Source organism: Phoca vitulina, unplaced genomic scaffold (assembly GCF_004348235.1).
Source record: "Phoca vitulina isolate PV1807 unplaced genomic scaffold, GSC_HSeal_1.0 scaffold65, whole genome shotgun sequence".
Taxonomy (NCBI): Eukaryota; Metazoa; Chordata; class Mammalia; order Carnivora; family Phocidae; genus Phoca; species Phoca vitulina.
Window position 1 is genome coordinate 7,314,442 of NW_022589768.1, and position 24,763 is coordinate 7,339,204.

The 24,763-nt window shown below is 49.4% G+C and overlaps 1 protein-coding gene across 6 annotated transcripts in view; it reads left to right on the forward strand.

The window, feature by feature from the left end:
* NTRK3 (neurotrophic receptor tyrosine kinase 3) overlaps positions 1-24,763 on the forward strand; it is a 379,660-nt gene that overhangs the window by 175,363 nt on the left and 179,534 nt on the right. The window lies entirely within an intron of this gene.

The following is a 24,763-nucleotide window of genomic DNA, read 5'->3' on the forward strand; positions in this document are numbered from 1 at the left end:
GGCAGGGATTTTGCTTTGTTTTTTGGCTGATAAATGGATATGACTTCATTCTCTTTTGTGAGCCCCAAAATAAGAGACACCAACTTTGCCTTCCCTAAAGTGCCATGTCTGATTCAGAAAAAGCAGCCAAGGGGTGCCTGGGTGGCTCAGTCATTAAGCATCTGCCTTCAGCTCAGATCATGATCCCAGGGTCCTGGGATAGAGCCCCGCATCGGGCTCCCTGCTCCGCGGGGAGTCTCCTTCTCCTTCTCCCACTCCCCCTGCTTGTGTTCCTGCTCTTGCTATCTCTCTCTCTGTCAAATAAATAAATAAAGTTAAATAAAAAAAAAAAAAAAAAAGCAAAAGGAGCCCATGCTCACTAGTCACCACATGCTGAGGTGATCCGCACTGGAGAAAAGGAGCTGGGAAGACAGGGTGCAGTGAGGGGAGGCTACAGGTTTTGATAGGATGGCTAGAGAAAAAAAGTCCTAATTGGAAGGGTGTAACGATGATTTGATGCATTGATGCAAATGATGATCTGAGTCCTTTGAGTAAATCTGACAGAGATGAGGTGGTGAGCCATGCGGATATCTGGGGAAGCGTCTTCCTGACAGAGGGAGCTGCCAGTGCAAAGGCCCTGAGGTGGAAGCATGTCTGACATGTTCAAAGAACAGTAAGGAGGACAGGGCCTGGAGGAAGGGAGGGAGTGGGAGGGTTAGTAGATGTTGAAGTTAGTGAGAGTATGTGGGACCAGGCCACACGGGGCCTTCTAGGCATGGTAGAGACTCTGGTGGCCATTCTGAGTAAGCGGGGAGCCTGTCAAGGGTGTAAAGCAGGGGAGGGACATGAGCTGATCTGTCTTTTAGAAGGGGCCGCTGTGTGGGACATAACGGGAGGAGGCAGGAAGGGTTGCCATGTCCGGTAGTGCAGGCTGTGCCCTGCTCAAGGGCAGGGAGTGGAGGCTGGAGATGGGGTCAAGAAGCAGCGTCCATCAGAGGGGGACCATCTTCCTCAAATTCACCCAAGGTGCCCTAAGGCTAACAGCGACCTGGGTAGTTTTGTAAACCACTTTTTTGTTGTTGTTGTTAATGTCATGAACATCCCCCTCGTGTCTTTAAATAGTCTTTGACAACATGTTTTTTAGTGGATGAACAGGATTACCTCATTTGGATGTACCATAATATAATTAATCTCCTATGTGGGACACTCTGTTATTCCCAGCTAGTCACTATTTTTAAAATGTGCTGATGGACATCAGTGTACATAAATCTCTGTGTACATCTCTGATTATCTCCCTGGGCTAAATTTCTAGACAATGAGTGGTCGGGTTAAATAATACGCATTTTTAAGGCTCTTGGTTATTAAATTATTTTTTAGATAACACAGCTGAGCTCAGAAAGGTTGTGTAACCGGCCTCCAGGCATGTAGCTGGGAGGTGGGAGAGTGGGCTTTGAACGCAGGCATATTAGTTTCCAGACCCATCTCCCCTCCATCTCGCCACACTAAGGACAGCTCAGTTGTCAGGCAGCCCACAGGCAGGGCTGAGTGGCCTCAGTTTTGGTGGCTTTGATGAGGATGATGGCTGAGGAGAGGAAACTAGCCAGCGTTCCTTAATCAGCTCTGTGCTGGGAACTGGGCTCAGCGCAGAGTGTGAATATTCCCATTGGACGCTCAGAGTAACCCTAAGAGGCAGTAATGGATTTAGCTCCATTTACACATGGAGACACTGAAGATCAGAGAAGTTAAGCAGCCTACTTGAAGCCACACAGCTAGAAGGTAGGAAAGCCAGGATTGAGCCCTAACGCCCACATTCTTTTTTAAGATTTTATTTATTTATTTGACAGAGAGATAGCAAGAACAGGAACACAAGCAGGGGGAATGGGAGAAGGAAAAGCAGGCTTCCCGCCAAGCAGAGAGCCCGATGTGGGGCTCGATCATGACCTGAGCCGAAGGCAGACGCTTAATGACTGGGCCACCCAGGCACCCCACACCCACATTCTTTTTAAAAAGTTTTCTATATATTTACTTTTTAAGTTCCAATATAATTAACATACAGTGTTATCTTAGTTTCAGGTGTACAATATAGTGATTCAGCAATTCTATACGTCATTCAGTGCTCATTACCATAAGTGTGCTTTTCATCCCCTTCACCTATTTCCCCCATCCTCCCACCCACCTCCCCTCTGGTAACTATCAGTTTGTTCTCTATAATAGAGTTAAGAATCTGTTTTTTTTTTTTTTTATTAATCTCTTTTCTCTCTTCTTTTGTTCTGTTTCTTAAATTCTACATATGAGTGAGAGTATATGGTATTTGTCTTTCTCTGACTTATTTCACTTAGCATTATACTCTCTAGCTCTGTCCATGTTGTGGCAAACAGCAAGATTTCATTCCTTTCTATGGCTGAGTGGAATATATATATAGTGGAATATATATATAGTGGAATATTTTATATATATATATATATATATATATATATATATAAAATACCACCTCTTCTTTTTTTTTTTTTTTTAAAGATTTTATTTATTTATTTGACAGAGAGAGAGACAGCGAGAGAGGGAACACAAGCAGGGGGAGTGGGAGAGGGAGAAGCAGGCTTCCCGCTGAGCAGGGAGCATGATGCGGGGCTCGATCCCAGGACCCTGGGATCATGACCTGAGCTGAAGGCAGACGCTTAACGACTGAGCCACCCAGGCGCCCCTAAAATACCACCTCTTCTTTATCCATTCATCTATCGATGGACACTTGGGCTGCTTCCATAATTTGGCTATTGTAGGTAATGCTGCAGTAAACATAGGGGTGCATGTATTTTTTTCAAATTAATGGTTTCATTTACTTTGGGTAAATATCCAGGAGCTAACCCCTGCATTCTAAACCATACTGTGCGACAGGGCCTTCCAAGATAGGAACCATGTGCCCTAGTTCCCTGAATGATAAATACTCGCTCATGCTCGCGCTGAGAGCTTCCATGCTGCTCTTACCTTCAACAATCGTTATCACTACTATTATTACTATATTACTTTTACTTGATTACAATGTTTATGCTGTTATGGTAATATGTTATATATGCTGATATCTGTATAGTATTAAGTTATACTAACATTGTATGTATTATATTGCTATTACTACATGCTCTTATTATTAACACTCTTACTATATTATTACTGTGAATCTTATATTACCACTATTACCAGGAGCCGTTTCTCATTCCAGAGCCTGGCCTGAAGGGACAGAACATGCTGTTCTTTTTTTTTTTTTTTTTTTGAATATTATTTATTTATTTGAGAGAGGGAGAGAGAGAGAGAAGAGAGAGAGCATGAGTGAGGGGAGGGGCAGAGGGAGAAGCAGGCTCCCCTCTGAACAGGGAGCCTGATGTGGGGCTCGATCCCAGGACCCTGAGAAGATGACGCAAGCTGAAGGCAGACGCTTAACCGACTGAGCCACCCAGGTGCCCCCAGAGCATGCTGTTCTTATGGCAGATGGCAGTGGCCTGATAGGATGAGCAGAAACCTGTCATGCCTCTTAAGTTATGGCCTTGTATTATTGCTATAATTATTACTCTGATAATGCTAATCATTAATATTACTACTAGATTAAACATAGACACTGGTATTTCCAGGCCAGCCTCTGGGTAAGCGTTTTGCGGGCTTTCCTCATGACCACCTCACTATAAAGGCGGGTTGCTTTAATGTGTGCCTTTTGCAGCTGGGGAAACTGAAGATAGAAAGTTTCATGACTTTTCCAAAGTCTCATAGTGCAGCACTGATCTTTTTTAAGATATTTATTTATTTATTTATTTATTTATTTATTTATTTATTTGAGAGAGAGAGGGAGAGAGCATGAGCTGGGGGAGGAGGGGCAGAGGGAGAGGGACAAGCAGACTCCCCGCTGAGCAAGGAGCCTGATGCAGGGCTCCATCCCAGGACCCTGGGATCATGACCTGAGCTGAAGGCAGATGCTTAACCGACCCAGGTGCCCTCCCACTTTTTTTATTTTTTAAGATTTTTTAAATTATTTGAGAGAAAGAGAGAGAGCGAGAGCACTGATCTTTTAAAAACAGATTTATTGAGGTGTAAGTCACATACAACAATCTGGAAATATTTGAAGTGTACAACGTGAGGCTTTGATGTTCTATCTAGCCACGAAACCATCACGACAGTCAATTTGGGGAACATGTCCTGAGTCTGATGTCCCTGGGCTCCGATGACGCTGATGTTGGGGGTCTCGCGAGGAGCCCCCAGCTCTCTGCGGGTGTCACCCCGTCTGGTTCCCCTTGCCCTGGCCCACGGCTCTCAGGAGGAAAGTCTCAGCATTGCCCACTGCTTTTCCAGGACCACGGGCCACTGCCACTGTTCTCTGGCTCCCACTTGCCACGGGGCTTTCTGTGGCCAAGGACCAGGAAAAATAGCAGAGACTGATTTCCAGGGAAGGTGCTTCTAGCAGGAGGGACGGGAGGGGGAGGGGCAAAATTCAAGTAAGGTGAGACCAGTAGAGTAGCCCCTCTCTGCCCCCACCCCCTGCACTCACCTAGGGCTACTTGAGAAAACACAAGACCTCAAGCTGGTTGAGTGAGTCTCCAGGGGGCCCTACCACCTCCCGCTTCTTAGCTCTTGAACCTTATTTACTCTGCAGGAGCAACTCTTGCTTCCAAGTGCAAACCGAAGGCATTTCAGGACTCCCTGGGGTAGCACTTTGCCTCTGGGGAACTCCCTGTGTCCTGTTAATTGTTACATTGTCTACATCACACTCAGTTAATATTCAGATGAACTGTGTGGGCAGACTGACTTTAAGTTGTGCCTACGTTTCATTGCTAGAAATGTCTCTGTGACTGGGTCTGCTCAGGTACATGGCTCTTGACGTAGGCTTGGCCCCGTGAAAAACCACTGTCTTGGTGGCCGAGGCCCGCAGAGAACAGCCCATGGAACACCCCTGAGCAGAGGAAAGCTGCCCACATGTGCCTGGGGCAGAAGAGGGGTGTGTCTCCCCATTTCTCCTTGAAATACCTTGTGTGTGTTGGGGGGGTGGGCCCAGCACATTTGTACTTGTCACCGTGGATGGTGACAGACCACATGTGTCCCCCCCAGGGAAAGAAGGCTGTGCCTTTTCCTTTGCCTTTCTCTAGAGCAGGGTTTCCTGAACTTGTCTGCACCTTGCAATCCCTTGGGGAGCTTCACAAAATACTGATGCCTGGTGCCACCCCTGCGATTCTGACTTAATTGGTGTGGCGGGCAGCCTAGGCTTTAGAATATGTGAAGATCCTCAGGGGAGTCTCATGTGTGGCCGGGTTTGGGCCTAGAATCTAGCACAGTACTGTCTACATGAAATATAATGAGAGCCACATATGTCCTTTAAGTTTCCTAGTAGCCATATTTAAAAAAAAGACAGGTGAAATTAATTCCACTAATGTATTTTATTTAACCCCATACATCCAAAGCAGTATCATTTCAACATGTTTCCGATTTTAAAAATTTATGAGGTGATTTAGACATTCATGAGTTGGTACTCTGTCTTTGAAATCCAGTGTGTTTTCACGATGATGGTGCATCTCAACCTAGACCAGCCGGTTTTCCAGCTCTCCACTGAATTGGACACTGCAGGGCAGGCACATAGTAGGTGCTCAAGGAAAGGGTTTGAACATGTGAACAAATAAGGGGAGCAGCCGTGGCCGTATCTGTCCCTGTGAATCCAGGCGAGTGTGCCCACGAGGTGGGAAAGGATGCTTCGGGCAGAGTTCTCCACCGAGAACAGTCTCGTTGCTTATCTCTTACGAGTCATGCCTCCAACATCACCCCTCCCCGTGAGGTCCTCCCTGGTCACCCTTTATTTCACCCCTGCACTCTGCTTCCCGCCGTAGCTGGGCGCACCCCTGAGATGGCAGAGTTTCAACCTGTGCGTCTGTCGTGACATATACACTCCTTACGGCCACCGTTATGTCCTGATTAATCTCTGTATTCCTAGCAGCTACACACTATGGATTCAGTAGCCGTTTGCAGAATGAAGTCATAAACGAACAATTGGCAGAGATTTGAACAGTCATGGGGATCAGTTTTATGGAATAAGACGGAGCCAGGGCCAATCTTGCCTAGAAGGCAGAGCTGACCCAACTGCTTCTTCATAGTCTGGTTATTCCAGATTTTGATCCTGTGTCTCAGTCAGCTCTGGCCGCATAATGCTGGGTAACAAATGCATCCAGTCTCAGTTGCTTCCAGCAAGCATTTATTTCTTGTCCCCAGGCCCATAGGTCAGCTGGGGTTTGGCTTATGCTAGCTGGGCTTGGCTGAAGTTCTGCTCCAGGTTGTGGGTTAGGTCGTCCACGTTTCTGATTTGGAGGTACCTGCTGGGGTAGCCGAGCAGGTGGCAGGTGGCAGGCGTGCCTCTTAAAGCCTTGACTTAAAACTGTCACTGTCACTGTCCCTGCATTTTATTGCCCAAAGCAAGGCACCCCGCCAAACCCAGAGTCAGTGGGGCTGGGAGGGGGCGGGAAGTGAATATTAACAATCCAACCGACTGTACAGTAATGTGCTTCCCCGGCTGTGGGTGGTGGTGCCCTGGGTTCTGAGAGCCCCTCCCTTGTCCTGGTGCTGTTTTGCTTTAAGCCTGTTTCTCAGTGTAAAAGGAGGAGAGGATTGCAGCTTTTATCGGTCACAGATTCTTTTGTTGCCCTGAGGTCGCCTCTGCCTTATTTGACATCGCTATCTGGTTCTCTACCTCTTTGACCCTGTGAATTCCTTAACATAAGAATTCATGCTAAATTCTCTTCTTACTCTCTAGGGAGGCAGTCAAGGATGGTCAGCCCCTGAAATGTAGGTTATATGAACTGCGCTGCGTGCACACCCACATTGGGGCCAGCTACTGTTGTTGACTCCTAAGGCTCCCTTATTGGTCCAGACGGGACCTGACCGGAGCTCATGGGGGCCCCCAGCACATTTTTCTTTTTTGCAGAATCTCTGCCTGCCTTGATAGCTGTTGCTGAGGTTGAAGGAAATCAGCCCCCTCATTTACTGTCACCTTGATACCCTTCAGTTGGGCCGGGCCGGAGGGCAGGGAGAGGTGTTTGTGTGTCTGTGCAGATGCAGAAGAGTCTCGGGGAGGTGAGGGAACAGGAGAGTGTATAGGGGAGGCTGGACGGCACGTCATTCTTCCATCCAGCTGCTTTGGACCTTGCAAGTTCACTGCTGTTCCAGAGACCTTGCCAAAGCCCGCAGTTGAGCTCTGACCAGGGGCCCCGGATCATTTCCAGAGGAACCTGCTTGTAAGGATTCTGTTTTGAGTAAAGATGCTACTTCTAATGAAGCAGAACGGAACTCCTGGCACATTTCCCCTCCCTCCTGCAGGCCGCAGGCCCCTGTGGGCTCTGAAGAGCACAGGCCTGGCTGTGAACAGAACATTTTGACCCCAAGATAGCCTGGTGCTGCTGCTTTCTCCAGGTTTCTCCTGGTTTGATTTGGCTACTTTGAGGACCCCTGCCTCCCCGCGTAGTGCAGGGGAGCAAAGAGGCAGCAGGACACCCTTCTATTTGGTGGGGGTCTCTGGGGAAGCAGGAGCTTTGAACCCAGTTTGAACCTCTGAGGGTTCAAGTTCCTGTTCTCTTGGCACAGTATGATTTCCTGTTTCGAAGAAAAAACCCAGGGTTTTAAGAGCTTTAAAAAAAAAAAAGGCACTTGGACACAAAATGGCTCTTACAAAACAGCATGTTGATGAGTTAAGTATAAATGAATCAGAGACATATGGATTAAATTTCCCTTGCAATCCGCTGGGGCTTCACAATTAGGGGAAGAGTGTTTGTCAAAATGTGTGTCTGTCTCCGCCAGGGTCTGGGACCGAATGAGAGGTGGAGCAGCCTTGCCCACCTCCCCTTTCCCCCATCCCCTCTCCTCCAGGGGTGGGGCTTGGAGCCAAGGGACTCCCCAGCAAGTCTTAGGTTTGTTCTTTTTACTCCTCAAGCCTGCAGTCCCTTTGCTCTTAATTGAATTGTTCCCCACACATTTCCCCTGTGCCTTCACATCGGGGAAGGGGCCAACATCTAATTCATGCAAAGACCTTGAACCCTTGGGGGCAAGAGAAATTGACACGAGCCACATTGACATGGGGGACATTGCCACCCACTCCTTGATTAGGAAACATCCCGTGTTGGCCTAAACTATCTTAACCCTTCCCGGCAACATAAATACCTGTTGGTGTTCAGGTGTGGCTCTTAGGAAGACCACCCTCCATGGCCAGGAGGAGGGGGCTCCAGAGCGGGGTGGGGCGGGGGGTCGGCAGCTTCTGTCTTGGATCTCCTGGACACAATTCTTGCTGTCGGGGCGCGCGGCGGGGGGGGGGGTCTTCTGGTCTTATACGAGGTCTTCTGGTCTTATGATAGGAATAAGGATACCCGAGGGATGATCAGCTTGTTTTTCACCCAGAATCACCCAGATGTCCCAAAGTGTGTTGGCCATTGTGTTTTCTATCTAACTTCCTTCTTTCTTTTCAGTTTTTGGCTAAGGGGCAGAGAAACAGCATATATTTGGAGAGATTCTGAGCACCTTCTAGAACTGTGTTATTGTTGTTTAGCCTTAGAACCCTTGAGGCAAAAGAAAGCTTAATGGAAACCTCCTGTGTAACACAGATAAAGAGCTTCACCAGATGAACCACGGGGGAACACACTCTTCCCATTATCCCCCCCTTCTCCTCCCACCCCCCACCCTGCTTGGCTGGACCCCTTTTTCTCCTTGGAACACAGTTTGAAAGCACACGCAGTGTTCTAGAATAGGAATCACTAAGTTCTTTGGCCCTTACTGCCGGCAGCAAAGTTAATAAATGTCTCAGGGACATGATGTGGAGTGAAAGAAGCCAGACACGAGAGAGAACACGCTATGTGATTCCATCTATATAGAGTTCAGAAATAAGCAACCCTAATCAGTGCTGATGGAAGTTAAGTAGTGGTCAGTTCTGGTAACGATTGGGAGGAGGCATGGAAGGCTGGAAATGTTCTGTGTTTTGATGTGGTCGATGGTGACACAGGTGTATACCTACATAAAAATTTTCTTGAGCCATATGCATAAGGTCAGCGCACTGGATTCTCTTAATTATATGCATACGATTTGTTCATTAAAAAATAGAAACATCGTCCCGTCTTTCCTCCCCCCTGAAGTCTGGGGGGCGCCGCTCTCCGGTGGACCTCTGAGCGCAGTGCTTGGGAATCTGGGCTTGGAGATTACTGGTGCAGGGATGAGGGCAGAGCCCAGGTGGAGGAAGGCACGGTCAGAGGTCAGCCTTGGAAAGTACGAGCAGGGTCTCCTGCTCAAGGCAGGGCTTTAGTGATCAAGAAGGTCACAGTGGAACTGAGAGCACTCAGGGGGGTTCTGACTGAGTTGCCTCAGCCTTATCCCAGAGGTCAACCTCGGAGCCAGGCTATGGATGGGCTTAGCGGGCCCTGGAGGGATTGCAATCTGGCGGAATAAGTGAGTGTGGGAGCCCAGCCCCGCCTCAGGCACATGTTGCCACCTTATGCAGAGGAAGGCCCTATCTTCACCATCTTGAGATGCAGAGGGACGCCGGGGTGCTCAGGAGAGAGAGCACTGTCTACACAGCCCTTTCCGATTCAGAGGCTCTTGGCAAGTGGAGGTGCGCAAGAGGACAGAGTGTTCATGACCAGCCCGCCAGCCTTCCAGAAAGGGGCTGCACTTGTCCCAGGTAGTTGGAAGTTTGCTTGAAGAGATGGATTAGCCTTATCGGGCTAGCGTGCCTGGATTCTGGCTGGGAAACATAGTCGGTCAGTGGGATTGAGGAATGTGGCCTGCACAAAGCATGGAAGTGGTTTGCATAGGGTCAAGGCCCTCACGGGAGCAAGGGGGGCGCATTGGGCTGCTCCTGGTTGTCCAGCAGGTGTGGGACATCTCCTGCCTCATCCCACCTCCACCCCCACCTCCCTCCCCTCCTGAGCCTCTGTACCCATCATTGGATCCAGGCCCGGAGGCTTTCTGTCTCATTTCTAGGGTCCATACGTGGAGGCCTGAACCTCTGCCGGGCCAGGCACACTCGTGCAGGAGGGAGATTTCAGTTCTCTTTTGGAAAACGGTTTTCTTTCCAACCCAAGCAGCTGCCCTGTGCCAGTCAGTGCTAGAAGTGAACTATGTACAGCTCTGCTTTAAAATTCCCCTCCTGGCTAATTTATCCCAGCCTCTTTCAGTTTAGTGCTAAGACTAGGGAACCCAAACCCAGTGACTCTCAGAGGCTGATGCTGCCCCATGCTGGCACTTTAATTCTTGAAAGATAAGTAATTGTTTTGAACCTGACTGATGGGACAAACTGTGGCCGCGATATCTCTGTGTGCCCACTTTCTTTCCTTTCCAGTGGAGATCCCGAATGTCTGCCATGTTGGGGCCACCAACGCCATGCTTCTGTCCCTAACTTGCTGCTCTCCCATCTCAGGTGAGAACCAGACCAGTGACTGGCCTCTGTCTTTTCAGCTCTGGCTCCCAGATCTTCCCCTCACCAGTCTGGGGCCTTTGGACCCCAAGGTTGGAAGATCCAGGTCATCATGGGGTTTAGCCAAACCTAGGGGGACTTTCTGTAAATGATGTTTCCTCCTTGGGCCCATAGTGGCTTTTGGAGTAACTTTTCCTCGTAAATTGCCTTTGGGTCTAATAAGCTCTCAAAAATCAGCATGAAGAAGATAAACAAAAGGCAGGAGCAGGCAATTCCCAGAATAAAAAAAGGAAAAAAAAAAAAAAAAAAAAGAAAGTAAAATGGCTAATAAACATATGGAAGTTTGTTCAGCTTAAGTAGGGATCAAAGAAACGCTAATTAAATCAGTTACAAGATTCTGTTTTCCCCTATTAAATTGGCTAAAATGATAATAATACACAATGGTTTAAATGTAGAGAAATGGGGGCTCTCATTTCCTGCTCTGGGGGTATGAATTGTTATAACTTTTCTGGAGGGTTGACAGTATTTAAAAAAAAAAAAACATTAAAAACGGATATTCTCTTTGACTCAGCAACTCCATGTCTTGGCATTTCTATTACCTTAAGGAAATAATCAGAGATGTTCACAGAAGTTCACGTAAAAGGCTGGGTACTGAAGCACTGTTTGTAATGGTGGAAAATTGGAAGTGACTGAAATGCTCAACAGTATGGAATCTGTTACATAAATCATGCTTCATTCAAATAATGAAACACCATGAAACCATTAAAATATGTTGTAGAACAATATTTAATGGCATGAAAGTATTTACAATATTTGCTACATAAAACAAGTCAGATTGTAAGTCAGTATATTCATTATGGTCCCGATTTTCTATCAGCAACCCCAAAATTAGTGTAGATGCATAGGAAAAAAAGTTGGAAAGACAACATGCCAGCAATCTAATTGTGGTTATTTCTAGGTACGGATATTAACGGGCAAATTTTATTTTCTACCTTGTGCTTTCCTTTTGCCCTTTCCAAATAAGGGATTTAGCGTATCCTTAACTGTTTGAAATTTAGGTCGTTTCCAGTTTTCCATTACTGATCATGCATTGATGAACGTCCTTGACTTAAATTTTTGCACAGACGTCTGTCGATTCATATAAATAGAGTTTTGAGGTCACATGTCCTGTCCCCTAAGTGTGTGTCACTTCTGTAATTAAAAACAAAATTCAGCCCTTTGAGGGTCTGTATTAGAATTCTCCGCCCCTACTCCATTAAGCTGTGACCCGAGAGCTTGTGACTGCTAGCGCCCTGGGGACAGGATTCATGGTTGACATGGGCTCTGCCACCTTTCCCCCCAAGTTCTCACTGTGTCCTAAGCTTCTGGACGCAGGAGGCCTCCTGGTATTCCTCTCCTTTGGTGTCGTGGCTGTTGGCAGGTGGGATCAAGAAGGGGAGAAAGGCCCTAACGTGTATGGCGCACCTGCTCTGGGCCGGGTGCTGGCTTAGCTGTTAGCACACGCTGGAGCATCTTCGTTGACTCTTTCCTTCTCGCTGTGCGCCTGATCCCAGTCCCCCTCCCTTTGCCTGCAAACTGCGTCATGGGTCTGACGTCCCTCAGCTCTGCCGCCCCTGCTGCTTGTCTCCGCATCGTCCCTTCTAGGTCCGCCGTGATGATGGTCTCCTGTCGGCCACGTGCACTCCTGCACTCTCCCAGAGCGTTCTGTCTCCACGCCCCCAAACCCACTGTGGGTTCCCCTGTCACGCAGCAGAAAGCCCAGGGCCCTCCACGTCTGACCTAAATCCCTGCCCCTTTCCCCCTCGCTTGGGCACCGGCCACCCTGGCCTCCCTCCTGTCCCTCGGGCTTACTGAGAACATCTTCCCTTCCCAGGATCTGCTTCCTGTTTTCCCCTCTGTCTGGAATGTTGCTTCTCCAGGCCGCCTCCTTTTGTTCAGGTCTCTGTTCTGAGGTCACAGAATTGCAGAGGCCTTTTCTGACCTTGCTGTCCCCTGACCCTGCTTTATCCGTCATCATCGTCCCTCTCATGACTTGCCATGTACGATGTTTGTTTCTTCATCCCAAGTAGAAGGGAAGCTTTCTGAGAGCAGGAACTTGTCTGCATTGCTACAACATTCCCCGCAGGACCTACAATGGACCGCGCATTCTCACAATAGCCCCTGAAACCCTGTGCTAAGATAACCAAGCTAAGGTTCAGAGATGTTAATGAACCTACCAGTTCAGGTTCAAGGTCATGGCATTAACACGTTTTGGATCCAAGCTCTGTTCAGCTGCAGAACCTGTGTTCTGCCTGGGGGCTGCCCTCTTTGCTGCCTTTCCCCAAACAGTGGGGACTGCTGGTTGGGTTTCCGGAGTCCAGGGAGTCTCTGGAGCCCCGATTGGTCATGCCCCCCGATTCCCCATCACATTCTGTCTTTTTCTTTCGCAGCCTGGGCCTGTGCTGTAGGGTGGTTGGTACCCATGTTTCTGAGTCCTGTGTGTCTGGGAGGGAGATCTCCCTGCTTTTTTGCCGATAGGGGAAAGTGCCTTGACCTAGTGGGCTGGTCCAGCCAGGGCTCCGGTCCCGGGGCTCCTTGAAACACAGACAGCCGCCTCCCGGCCCCATGTGCAGGAGGGGAGTGTTCTCAGTGCTCTGCTCCGTCTTCCCAGTTGCTGCCTCATCCCCGTTGTTAATTACGATTCGCTGAGTGCCCCTACTGTGTTTAGCACGCCGTTGTTCCCCGCCCGAGGCCTTGCAGTCTAACGTAGCCAGACAGATGACTCCGGCATAAACCACCCTCCCCGAGAAGGTGCTTGCCTCTTCAAGGCATCAGGTTTCTCAAGGTTTTCTGTGCACGTGGTTTTCCATTTTTAAAACTCCTCGTGGGAGACATGGAGATGACTCTGGGGTGCGGGCAAGGGTTGGAGGCAGGGCTGGGAGGGCAGAATGGAAAATGTCTGTGTCAGGGTTTTTGAGAAGCAGTAGCACCCCAGGAAGGCTTTTGCAAGGCACGCAGTTCGTGACTCGGGATACGGCATTGTGGGGGGCGGGGGGGGGGGGGAAAAGCACACCGGGAAGCAGGAGAAATGAGGGCAAGGCCCCTGAGAATGACCCAAGTGCAGTAGCCAAAGGTGTAGCAGACATGCTTACATCCGCTCAGTAGCCTGCTCCTTCACTAACGCAACCAGCCCTGAGTACCCATTCGGTCTTAGCTGGGAATGCTGCTAGATCCGGGGGACTGGTCTTTGTCTGCCCTCCGGAATCTCAAAGTCGACTTGAAGAAGTGCAAGTTCATCCTCAAGACTGTTGAAAAGCCTGCGATTCCTGGCCCCTTTGTGGTGCCCGCTTATGGAGTTCTTCCCGCATTTTGCACACATCACAGTTTTCGATGCTTTTGTGTGTAGTAGGCGTGCTTATTTATTACATAGCTCCCCTTCTGGAGGAGAAGGACCTACTTATTCGATTCATGCGGCCCCAGCCCAAGGGTAGTTTTTGGTTCATGGTAAGCATTTGATAAATATTAATTGAGTCAATGAAGCCATGAATGAATCAATGAAACCATGAGTGGATCAGTGAACGAAGCTTCGTATGGTGTATTAGAGGAATGAAGGAGGTATAGTGAGGAGGCAGGAAAGGATTGGTTGGAGGAAATCCCACGTAATCTGCTCTATATGCTCCCTATCTAATAACAACAATAGCACCATCAACAGCAAAACCAGTTTCTACCACACACTGAACACCAAGTCTGTGCCAGGCTCTGAGCTAAAAGCCTCACCTCTATCATGTCCTATGAAATAAGTATGACTACCCTTATTTTGTAGGTGGAAACTAGGGCCTTCAAGAAACTAAATAATTTGTCCTGAATAAGCTGCATTGTGATCAGCAGCAGGACTGGGATTCTCATATGACCCCCTTCGATGGTGCTCAGAGTCCCTCTCTCTTCTTGCCCATAAAGGATTTTCACTGTCCTATAAATAACTCTCCCTCATAAGACTGAAGCAAGAGAGGGTCCAGCTGGATGGAGGGAACTTTGGGTGTATGGATGCTTTCCACGAGAGAGGGAGACTCTCCCCCTTGGGGAACTTTCAAGAAGGGAACTCAGAATGGTTAGTGTGAGGTGGTTCTGGGATCCACTTTGGGGACAGAGAGATTCTCCTGGGGTTCCTTTACGGACTCTCTCAGCACCATTAAACTGCTAATGGGAGGTGACAGTGCTTGACATTTGGTAATTAAAACATCTACCGACTGAATAATAACTTTTTATTGACAATCATACTGCGGAAGGTGAAATTAATTTGATTTTAGACATTCTAGCTGTGGCCTCAGCTGGAGAGGGGCCAGCATCATGAGAAGGAGTCTCTGATCCCCTGGAGGGTGGTGAGGTGCTCTCAGGTGACCTCAGTTCAGGCCAAGCCTGAGGGAGCAAGTATGGTCCAGCTCACTAGGGGGAGACCCTGCTGATTGAGGCAGCTGAGGGGTGCAGCCCATTGGGGGGCTTGGCTGCAGGGGACTCTACAGTTGCTTGTGGATTCTGGTTGCCAATTCTGGAAGGAGTTTGGGGAAATACTGTCGAAGGCAGAGATATGAGGTCCCTTGTAATCCATGAGTAGCCAGCACAACCCCCTGGAGGGTGGGGAAGAAGCTTCCAGGTCCAAGAGGACTGGTGTGTGGATGAGTACGGGCTGAGGGAGAACGGTGGTCAGGAAGTGTAGGAGGTGTCAACATCATATAGCCGCTCATTTCATTCCAGCAATCCAATTCCCCAGGTGATTACTTTATTCTCATTTTTACAGACGGGAGCCAGAGATTCTAAGAATTCAGCAGCTTGCATAATGCCATACTGCTACTTAAAGACTGGGGGTTACTTTGTGACTAGGACTGGCCAGATCTAATCCTGGGAAACTTTTATGTCAAGATGCATTTCTCTAGTGTGAAGGCAGAATGCTGATGCCCCAGGAAAAGAGAGATTGGCTTGGTCAAAGCCACAGGAAGACCAGTTCACGTATGGCCATTGACATCACCATTCACTCACGAGAGGATGCTGGGTGAGAGGGATCCAGACAAAAGGATGTTTGCTGCCACGTTCTATGACTAGAGCCTGTGCTAGAATTCTGTTTGCACTTCTCTCAGAGCTTGGGTCACTCAGGAGACAAGGGCCCAGCCTGAAATCAGAGTTAAGACTCACCATTGGTCTACACTCTCTAATGCAGTGACCACCAGCCACATGTGGCTATTTGAATTAATTAAAATTAAGTAAAATTTAAAAGGCAGCATCTCAGTACCACTAGGCGCATTTCAAGGGCTCAGTAATCACCTGTGGCTACCATATTGGACAGCGCCAATTGGTCTCCTTCTTACAGATGTTCTAATGGACTGTCGCAAGCCAGAGGCCCGCTTGGCTCTTTCTGGCAGCAAAGCAAGAGTGGATCCTGGTCCTCACTTTCAAGCTGGGAGACTCTGAGTTAAAGGTTCACTTTCTCAGAGCCTCCATCTTCTACTGGTAAAAGGGAAGGTGGGGCTGTTGTGAGCATGAAGCCATGGTGTGTGGAAAGCATGCTCCATGGTCCTGGGCATACAGTAGGTGCTCATTAGAGTCTGGCACGGTCTTCTTATCACCAGAGACAAAGACAAGCCCTTTGGTCTGGCGTGTTTCTCCTACAGATTGATTTCCATTTGGTCTATTTACCTGAGGCCACAAGTCTTTCTGCTACTTAACCCTAGTTGCTTTTGGAATAAATATCACCAGAAAAAGGAAAAAAAAAAAAGCCCTCCTTGGAGGCACCTATTTTTTCCTGGATCTGCTCATGTGATAAGCCACCCTCTGGAACCTACTTCCCCTTCCAGGGCTGGGTTGCGGCACTCTGGACTTTTCCCTGGGTCTTGCATCTTTCTCTTTTTTTCTCCTACCTTTTTCTCCACCTGTCCTTCATGCTACTGTAACAAATTGAAATATTGACTTCCTGGAGCTTGTTAATTAGGGACAGAATGCCCATCACTTGGCACTTGGACCAGCCAAGGCTGTCTTGTGATGCCCTGTCCTACCTGAGGAAGAGGCCGCGGAAGGTAAAGCACTGAGTGGTTCTCAAACTTGGGTGTGCGTCCAAACCACCTGGAGGGTTTGTGACAACACTTGTGTCCCCCACACCCTCCGTGGGCCCCCTACCCTGAGTTTCAGATTCAGTAGGTCTAGGATGGGGCCTGAGAACTTGTATTTCTTTCTTTTAATGGAAGTATAGTCGACACACACAATGTTACATTAGTTTCAGGTGTACAACATAGTGATTGGACAAGTCTCTATGTGATGCTGGGCCCAGCCCAAGTGTAGCTACCACCTGTCACCACAATGCTGTTACAATACCGCGGACTATATTCCCTGGGCTGTACCTTTCATCTCTGTGACTTACTCTTCCCATAACTGGAACTCCCACTCCCATTCACCCATTTTGCCCCCTTCCCTCCCCACCCCCAAGAACTTGCATTTCTAGCAAGTGGCCAGGTGATTTTGATGATGCTGGTCTGGAGACCACGCTCCGGGAATCCCTCTTTTAGGCCATGCCTGCCTGTCAGCTAAGAAATATCCATGTTAGCATTACCTGGAGAGCTTGTTAAAACACAGATTACTGGGCCCCATGCCCAGAGTTTCTCCTTCAATTAAGGGGAGGGAGATGGAGCCTGATTAATTGTGCATTTTTAAGTTCCCAGATGAGGCCGATGCTCCTGGTCTGGAAACCACACTTGGAAGAACCACTGGTGTCTTTCTATCAGTGTTAGCTCTGAGATCTGTCAGACATGAGGTCAAAACCTGTCTCTGCCACTCTGAGGCTTTAAGCTCTCTGCCTCAGTTTTCCCATCTGTCAAATGGAAACAAGGGCCGAGGTTGTTGTGAGGATTGGGTAGTCTAGTAGTAGGTGCTAAATAAATGCTTGAGCTGTCCTGACTGGGCTGCAGCGAGGCTGTCAGAAAACAGAACATTCATAGCTCAGGGTTTGCCCATCTGTGGCTCTCTGCTGTCCCCCAGCCAGCGCTGCCCTCCCTCCCCTCTCTGCCCCGCCCCTAGCCTGCCAGTCCTGTCAGCTCCCCCCGCTCTCCCCCTGCCCCAGCTAGGCTGCCAAATCCCTCAGCTTTCAAACACCTACCCCACCTCCAGCCTCTTGCTACCACTCCCCAAATTTCCCGAACAAATTGTGTACCATCAAATTGTGTGTTAACTGTGTTACGATAAAATGAACTGTGTTTATTTCCAGATGACCTGGAGCTTTTGGCCGCCTTGCCTAAATGTAACTAAAAGCAGTTAAAAAAAAAAAAATAAAGACAAACAACAACAGAAAGTAATAGACAGATTCACTTGATGCGCCACTTGGGAGAGAATGGACACCATCCCCCACAGATTCCTAGCTGCCGGGCAGCGTCCTGCCACGGGGGTGGATCCAGAGAAAACCAAAACCAGTCCCTAGCTGAGCCGGTTGGGGGAGTGTCACCTTCCTTCCTCTGGGGACCCCGAGAGCCCCCTGAGGGGAATGCGAGGTGGAGGGCTGGTTTTGTCCTGGAATCTGCGAGAACCAAGCTGACAGTTCCCGGTTCTTCATGCACTGAGCTACTCTACACGGTAGAGTAGCTCTCCGGATCTGAGGCCCAGAAGCAGGACTCAGAAGCAGGGCCAGGGATCAGAGTAGGGGTTCCTGCACAAGGACAGATATTATATGTAGAAAAGCAAGAATTATATGCCTGCTAATTCTTGCTTCTAGCACAATCCTTGTGCATTTAGCATAGCTGGTCAACCTATTTTCTCCGACATTCTCTCATCAGGAGCGCCAGTGCATTCCAGCTCTGTGACACGGGAGTGTGTCATTTGTCTCCCCCAGCTTCGGTCTTCCCAGCTATAGAATGGGAATAATGACGCGTTAAGTCACAGGCTTGCTGTTCAGAGTGAGGGACATATGTTCATAAAACCAGACAGCACGGCGCCTACCGTATCGTATGTGCATGACAAATATCTGCTCCTGTTGCCTCATCTTAGCTGCATCGGAAGCTCAGATCTAGGTGTTCAGAGATGCAGGTGCTGCTCTCAATGCATTGGCCAGTGCCCACCCCTCGCTGGGCTCTGGCTGTGGAGAAGGGACGGGCTGGAATCTTCTGAGCAGTGGCTCCGTGGTTCTCTCATTTCTGCCCACATTGCATTCCCAGGCACAAAGGCAGGCTTTTCTCTGCAGAACCAGTCAGGAGGAAAGCGGTGCCCACCCCTTGCCCTCCTCGTGGGGATGTGGTGAGGTCCTGGGCCTCAGGTGCGGGGAGGCGTGTGCAATCCCCAGCTCATCGGGCCTTGGACTTAATCGGAGCTGCCTCCTACATGACTGCCATCCATCTCCCGGAGGCAGTCGAGACTCCGTAAAGATGAGTTAGGATGGGAAGAATGCGGTAGGACTGAACCCTAATCAGATCATTACTGCAGCAAGAGAAAAAAATCATGCCGGGCCAAGCTGATGTGTCTTTCTGTATCTCTTATTTATTCCCTAATAGCTTTTATATATCTCTGTTTCTGCTGGAGTTAGGAATCTTCCTTCTCCTCCTCCTTTTCATCTGGGCCCCCTTTTCTCTCCCCTTGGTTTTTAGTCATGGCTTTTCCTTTTGGCCGCCAGTTGAAAGTGGTCCTTGGGCCCCTGGTTGCTAAGAGCATCATTCGCGGACTTGCAGCTCGGGATGGGAGGAGATGTGCTGCTGTGGCTGGCCCTGGGTTCCCCCTCCCAGGTGGCCCTGCAGACCTCAGGCAGGCACCGAGTGCACAAGTGGACAGGCTTCTGTTTCACGGGGTGGTGGTGGGAGGGCACTGGTGATCAGGGAGGGCAGTGGTGATCAGGAAGGGGAGAGGATGCTGGAAAGGGAGTTAGAGCAAAAAGAGCAAGGGTGCATGGGAAGGAGAGGATGAGGCCTGAGTATTGACCACCTGACGTTAAGCAGTCCTCAGAATAGGACCTGTTCTCATGGAAGGGAGAGCGGCTGGAGTTCTCCCTCGCTCTAGCCCTGGTCATGTTCCTCTGCCCACTCACCACATCTGGGTCATCCGTGATGATCCTGTGCATCCCCACCTGCTTGACGGCTAGCCTGAGCACCCACAGATCCTCCGGCCACCTCTCGTTGGTGCCACACCCCTCCTGGCCCTCCCGCTGGGCCCAGGTTGGTGGGTGATCCAGGCAGGAGGTGGAAGGGAAAGGGGAGGGTGCTTGGAGCCTATGGGAGACCCGGCGCAGGTAGGTCTGAGGAAGCTGCCCAAGGCGGTCAGACCTCAGGGCACTTGGTACTTGCTGCTTCTTCTAGTACTGACCTTTTCTCCTCCTACTCCTCAGACTTCCTTTTGGAACATGGAGGCCAGTTTTCTGTTGAGTTCATTGATGTTGAATTCACATATTTTTCCCCCATTGATGGTCCTGTGCTATAGGGCAGCACTAAGGATGGCGGGAGGAGGGAAGAAGGAAGCAGGACAGCAAAGGCTGTGTGGTGGGTCCTGCCCTAGCTGGTGTGGCTCTTGCTGTGGCCTCCTCGACTTTTCCTGAGATCCCTCTAGACTCTAAGCAGTGACCCGTGAACTCTGGCTAAGGAGAGGAGGCACCTTGCTTTCCTGAGCTCTGCGGGTGCTGAGGTCCCCGGCCTTTTTACCAGGTCAGCTTCCTTTGTTGAGGTCAGCAAAGGTATCTGGCCATGTACCACGGATGCAGTGAAACACTGAAGGAGAGGATGCAAAGAGGCAGATGGCGAGCTGTAGCTGGCATCTGGTAGTTTGGAAGCAAAATTCTGAGTGTTCTGTGCCAACTTCCTCCATGTCGTGGCCCCATCTGTCTGCCAGCCCTATTCACGGGGACCTGGGCATCTCCGGGTCCAGAGTGTCGAGGTCCTGCTCTTCCTATGAGTTGTCTCGCATGGGCACGACTCGGCAGGGAGCATGCTTCCTCACGGGAGGAGCCCGTGTGGCTCTCTGTGCCCCCGGGCTCCCTGGAGACCCTGCTCCCTTCGACACCACTGCGTGGCCATTGGAATCCCAGGTGTTTGCGTGTCACTCCAATTCTCTAAGTGGGTAGATTTGGTGAGCACCTTTCAGTTGTCTCCCCTCTGGATAAACTTGTGCAAAGTTGCCCGTGAGTCATAAAGATCATAGAAGTACAAGGACTTGGAGTATTAATAACAGGACTTCAGGGTGTTGTGCTGTGAGCTTCCCAACAGCATCTTGGGCTGTGATTCATCTTGGATCGAGGAGGCCGGGTGGTTGCCCAGAGGTGGTTAAGATGTCTTTCTTCCTGCAAGGCTGTTCTCAAGGCTCAGTCTTCTGCCACAGAGCTGGAGAGCAGGACTGAAGATCTGAGGCAAGGCTGATGACCCTTGATGCTTCATCTGTCCTGTGTCATTGACCCCTTCCTCATCGGTGACCTTGACTTCCACTCCATTTGGGCGATGCAACAAGGACATTCCTTGGCTTGCCCCGTGGCTTGGAATTTCTCTAAGATCCGGACTTCTCTACCTCTCTCCCTCCCTTCTTCCCACTGCCCCTCTTCTTTATACCCATCTTTCTTCCCGATGTCCCTTTTCTTTATACCTTACCTTGACGTCCCATCTCTTGGCCCCCTGTGACCTCTGGGTCCTCTTGGCTGCATTTGCTTCCCCATCCAGACCCACCCCATTGTTAGCCATTCAAGGTATCTCCCTAGAACCCTAGACTCCCCCACCCCACGAGCTCCTCGTGCTCTTCCTGCTTTTACAGTCCCTACTCTGCTGATCCCCATCATGTGACTTTCTGTTCCCAGTCCTGAGATGCTGAGCGGGGCAGCCATAGACCCATGCTCAGTGGGTCCACTGCAGATCTGGCATTAAAACCTGCCAGGACCCTCCCTGCTTTTTGGCAGGCCTTTGATTCAGCTCCTGTGCACCCCACAGCAGCGGTCTCAGGCCCCGTCCATCCCTTTTAAGCCCTGTGGCTTACTTCTGTAACCCTCAGGGAAATATCCCACCTGCTTTGTGGAACTTGGAGCTGCTCAGGGCTGTACTTGGTAGTCTTCCTCCTCCTGAACCTCACTGTCCTTCTGTATCCTCACCTTACCTCGCCCGTATCACTTATAGAAGCGTCCAGGCAAGTGTGTTCATTCATTAAATGTCCATTATGCACTCTGTTTCTGACGTAGGAATATACATGCCACCGAGTCCCGCCTGAGACAGTCATGGCATGCAAGGTATTGACTCTCATAAAAACTACCAACAGGGTGTCACAGCATAATGATGGTGGTAATAATAGTGATGAGAGCAGTTTTCACTAATGAGCACTTAACTCCATTAAGCCCTGTGTCAAGGGTGTTTTTGTTTTTTTTTGTATGTGTCACACTTAATCTTGACCCCAATCCTCTGCGTTAGGGATTTACAGGATTCTCATCTTATAGAATTAAAAACGGGGGCTGAGTGCTTCAGTAAGAGGTAGAGTTGGGATTTAACCCAGAGTGTCCCTCCAGATTCCTCTGCTCTTGCCCCCTTTTTTGCCCTGTTTTCCTTCCTCATGGGTGGGCTCACCCAGGGAGGGTCCCAGAGAGCCTGCAGCCCCCCTCTCACATTGCCTGTGCCCTCTTGGCTTTCCCAGTTGGTGCCTTTCTGCTGAACAAGCACTGCTGCTCTGACCCACCACAAATTTAGCTGCTGAGCACGTGTAGAATCACATCGTGCTTTTAACTGCAGGCAAAACCCAGCCCCCTGGGAACTGTCCCAGTTTGAGGGTTAAAAAAAAAAGGCAGTCATGTTAAAATAGAGATAAATACTATAGACAGAAAGAGACATGAAAATAGATCCAGGAGGGATGGTAGATACTCTATCTAAATAGATACCAGAGATAAATACATGGAAACCATAGATAATTATTGTAGGGAGTTATGCTCAATGGGAGTCTCTATGGATAAATGTGTAGACCAGGCATAGTGGAATAATACAGAGGAAGTGAACTGAAAGCAGCCGTGGGAGTCTACAACTCCGAGGGGCTGTGCTGACCGGGCCTGAGCCCTCAGGAGCACACACTCGGTGGAGCTGGTCCAGGAGAAGGTCGACAATATGTAGGTGGACGGCAATATGCGGGGGCCATGTGGGATGCTGGGCAGAGGGAGTGAGTGGGATTAACTGGGGAGACTCATTGGGGTTGGAGGAGATGAAGGCGGACTTGTGAGCATTTTCAGCTTACACAGGGATGTGGTAGGCCCATTGGAGCCTGGGAGGAGAGAGGCTAGCTGGAAAGGGGTGTCAGGCCCAGGCCCTTCCAGGGGCCCCACTGAGGGGGGCTCAGGGTTCCAGTCCTATAAGGAGTGCCAAGTTCCCCTTATAGTAGGTGAGCCAGCCAAGCAGGCTGTCGAGAGGTTGCAGCCCAAAGTCATGACCACACAGAGAAAAATCCATCTCAAGGTAGCGCTGTTCCTCTTTTTGATGATTGTGGTTCTATTGTTATTGGATTTGGGGTTAGCCAAGGCTCTGCCCACCGGTAGCCAGGGAAGATTATGGAAAAGTAGGGTGAACTTGGGACAGACAGCCACTCACGTGTCCTTCTCTGCACCCTGGTCTTTGCCTCTTCCTTCCCCTGTCCATCCAGAACTTTGCAGTTCTGTTAGACGAATGTTCTTGACTGTGCTGTTTGGCTATAGAATTTTCTCCTCAAGGGCATACAAAATGGGCAGGAGGCGGCTGCAGTTCAGGAAAGCAGGACAGTGTGTCTGTCTCTTTATTGGCCTTCAGTCACTCCTTTGGGTGATTGAATAGGAAGGGGGTCTGCAGGCCTTAGATGTGGACTTTTATCCTGGACGGAGATCCCGTCTTCTTATCTCTCCTTTTCCAGGTGGAAGATAGGACTGTTCACTGTCCTTTTGAGGGCCCTTGGCTTTGATAGCTAACTACCCATCATTTTCCCATGCATGTCTGGGAGACATAATCCACTGATTATGTTGCCTTGTTTTGGGGTGGGTTGGGGCTGTGGAGCATAGGTACACATGGTCTTTACCTTCAGAGAGTTTGATATCAGAAAAGTTTATGTCAGAAAGCCAAATTGTGGTTCTGTCTCCAGTGGGGACAAAGAGCTCAGGTGGTTGTTTCCTTTATATCAGGAGTTTTGTCTTCTACACATGATTTAGTTGCTATGGTGTTCTTCCAAATGTCCTAAGGTGTGGATATGGTTCTCAGGGCTTAGTCCTACCAGTTGGCCATGCTGACGAAGTCACTTCTCCCTGAGTCGGGGTCTGTTGAAGGAGAATTGTGGGGGTATGACTCATGGAAGTGTGAAGAGGGTCCAGCAGGGGTATACTGAAGCGGTCTAACAAAGCCCTACAGCTGTCTGATTGGAGAGTGTTAGATGGAGTTTAGCAGAGAGCTCGGGGCCCTGAACCTCTGTTGGGTTAAAATTCCTGCCCTGTTTGTAGACAAGAGAGGTCTCCATAAATAAGAAGGGGAACAATTCTCAGGAGAACTTTTTCAGTAGGAATTTGGCTAATCGAGTCTCTAGCTGGGCTTATCCCTGAGGATTCATGAGAATAAAAATTGAGGGGACAGGCATCCAGATGGCATATGGTAGGGGCATAGGTTCTGCTCCAGCAATATTCTGGGGTATTTGCCCAGTCTTGGCTGTCTGGAACACCCTCCCCTCCCCTCCAGGCAGGGGGGTGTCCCAGAGAATGGGCAGCCCTGAGCAGCCATCTGGTCACCGGGCAGAGCCTCAAACCACCTGACTTGGGGACAGGGACCATATGGATTTCTCAAGGTTTTACCTTGCTTACTTTTGACTTTAGTTTTAAAGTCCTCTGAAATGAAAATAAGATGAAGGACAAAGTTTTTTCCTAGAGAGCCAGAAGCTATGATTACCATGGGTCCCCCCCCCCCCCCCCCCCGCCCAGTAATGGAATGGTCAGACTAGTAGGCAGGATGATAATCCAGTAGACAAAGGATGGGGATAGAACTGGAAAAACCAGTCTTCCATGCGAAGTTGGCTACTTATCAGTAGTGAGAAGCTAAGATGATCTCTGTCTTCTCTCTATAATGGGTAGAGAAAGTACAATCATGGAGCTCGGATCTGTCAAATTCAGGGACACCATTGAGTCACCTAGTTGAGTGACCTAATTTTTTGTAGCCTCTTGATAGATTACAAAAAATTTTTATCAAGCCTGGGTTATGTGCCAGCGAGTGTGCCAGGCATTGGAGAGACTGAGGAAAGCAAGATGAGGTCCCTGCACTGAAGGGGCCCTCAGTGCAAAAGACATTATTCTCATTCACCATGCCTCTCTCTCAACCGTCAGGAAACCATGTGGTCCATTGTTGTGGTGGGGGCGAGGGGACACTGAGTCCCAGAATGAAGGAGTTACACGGAATCAGGGATGGGACTTGGGGCTCAGCAGCA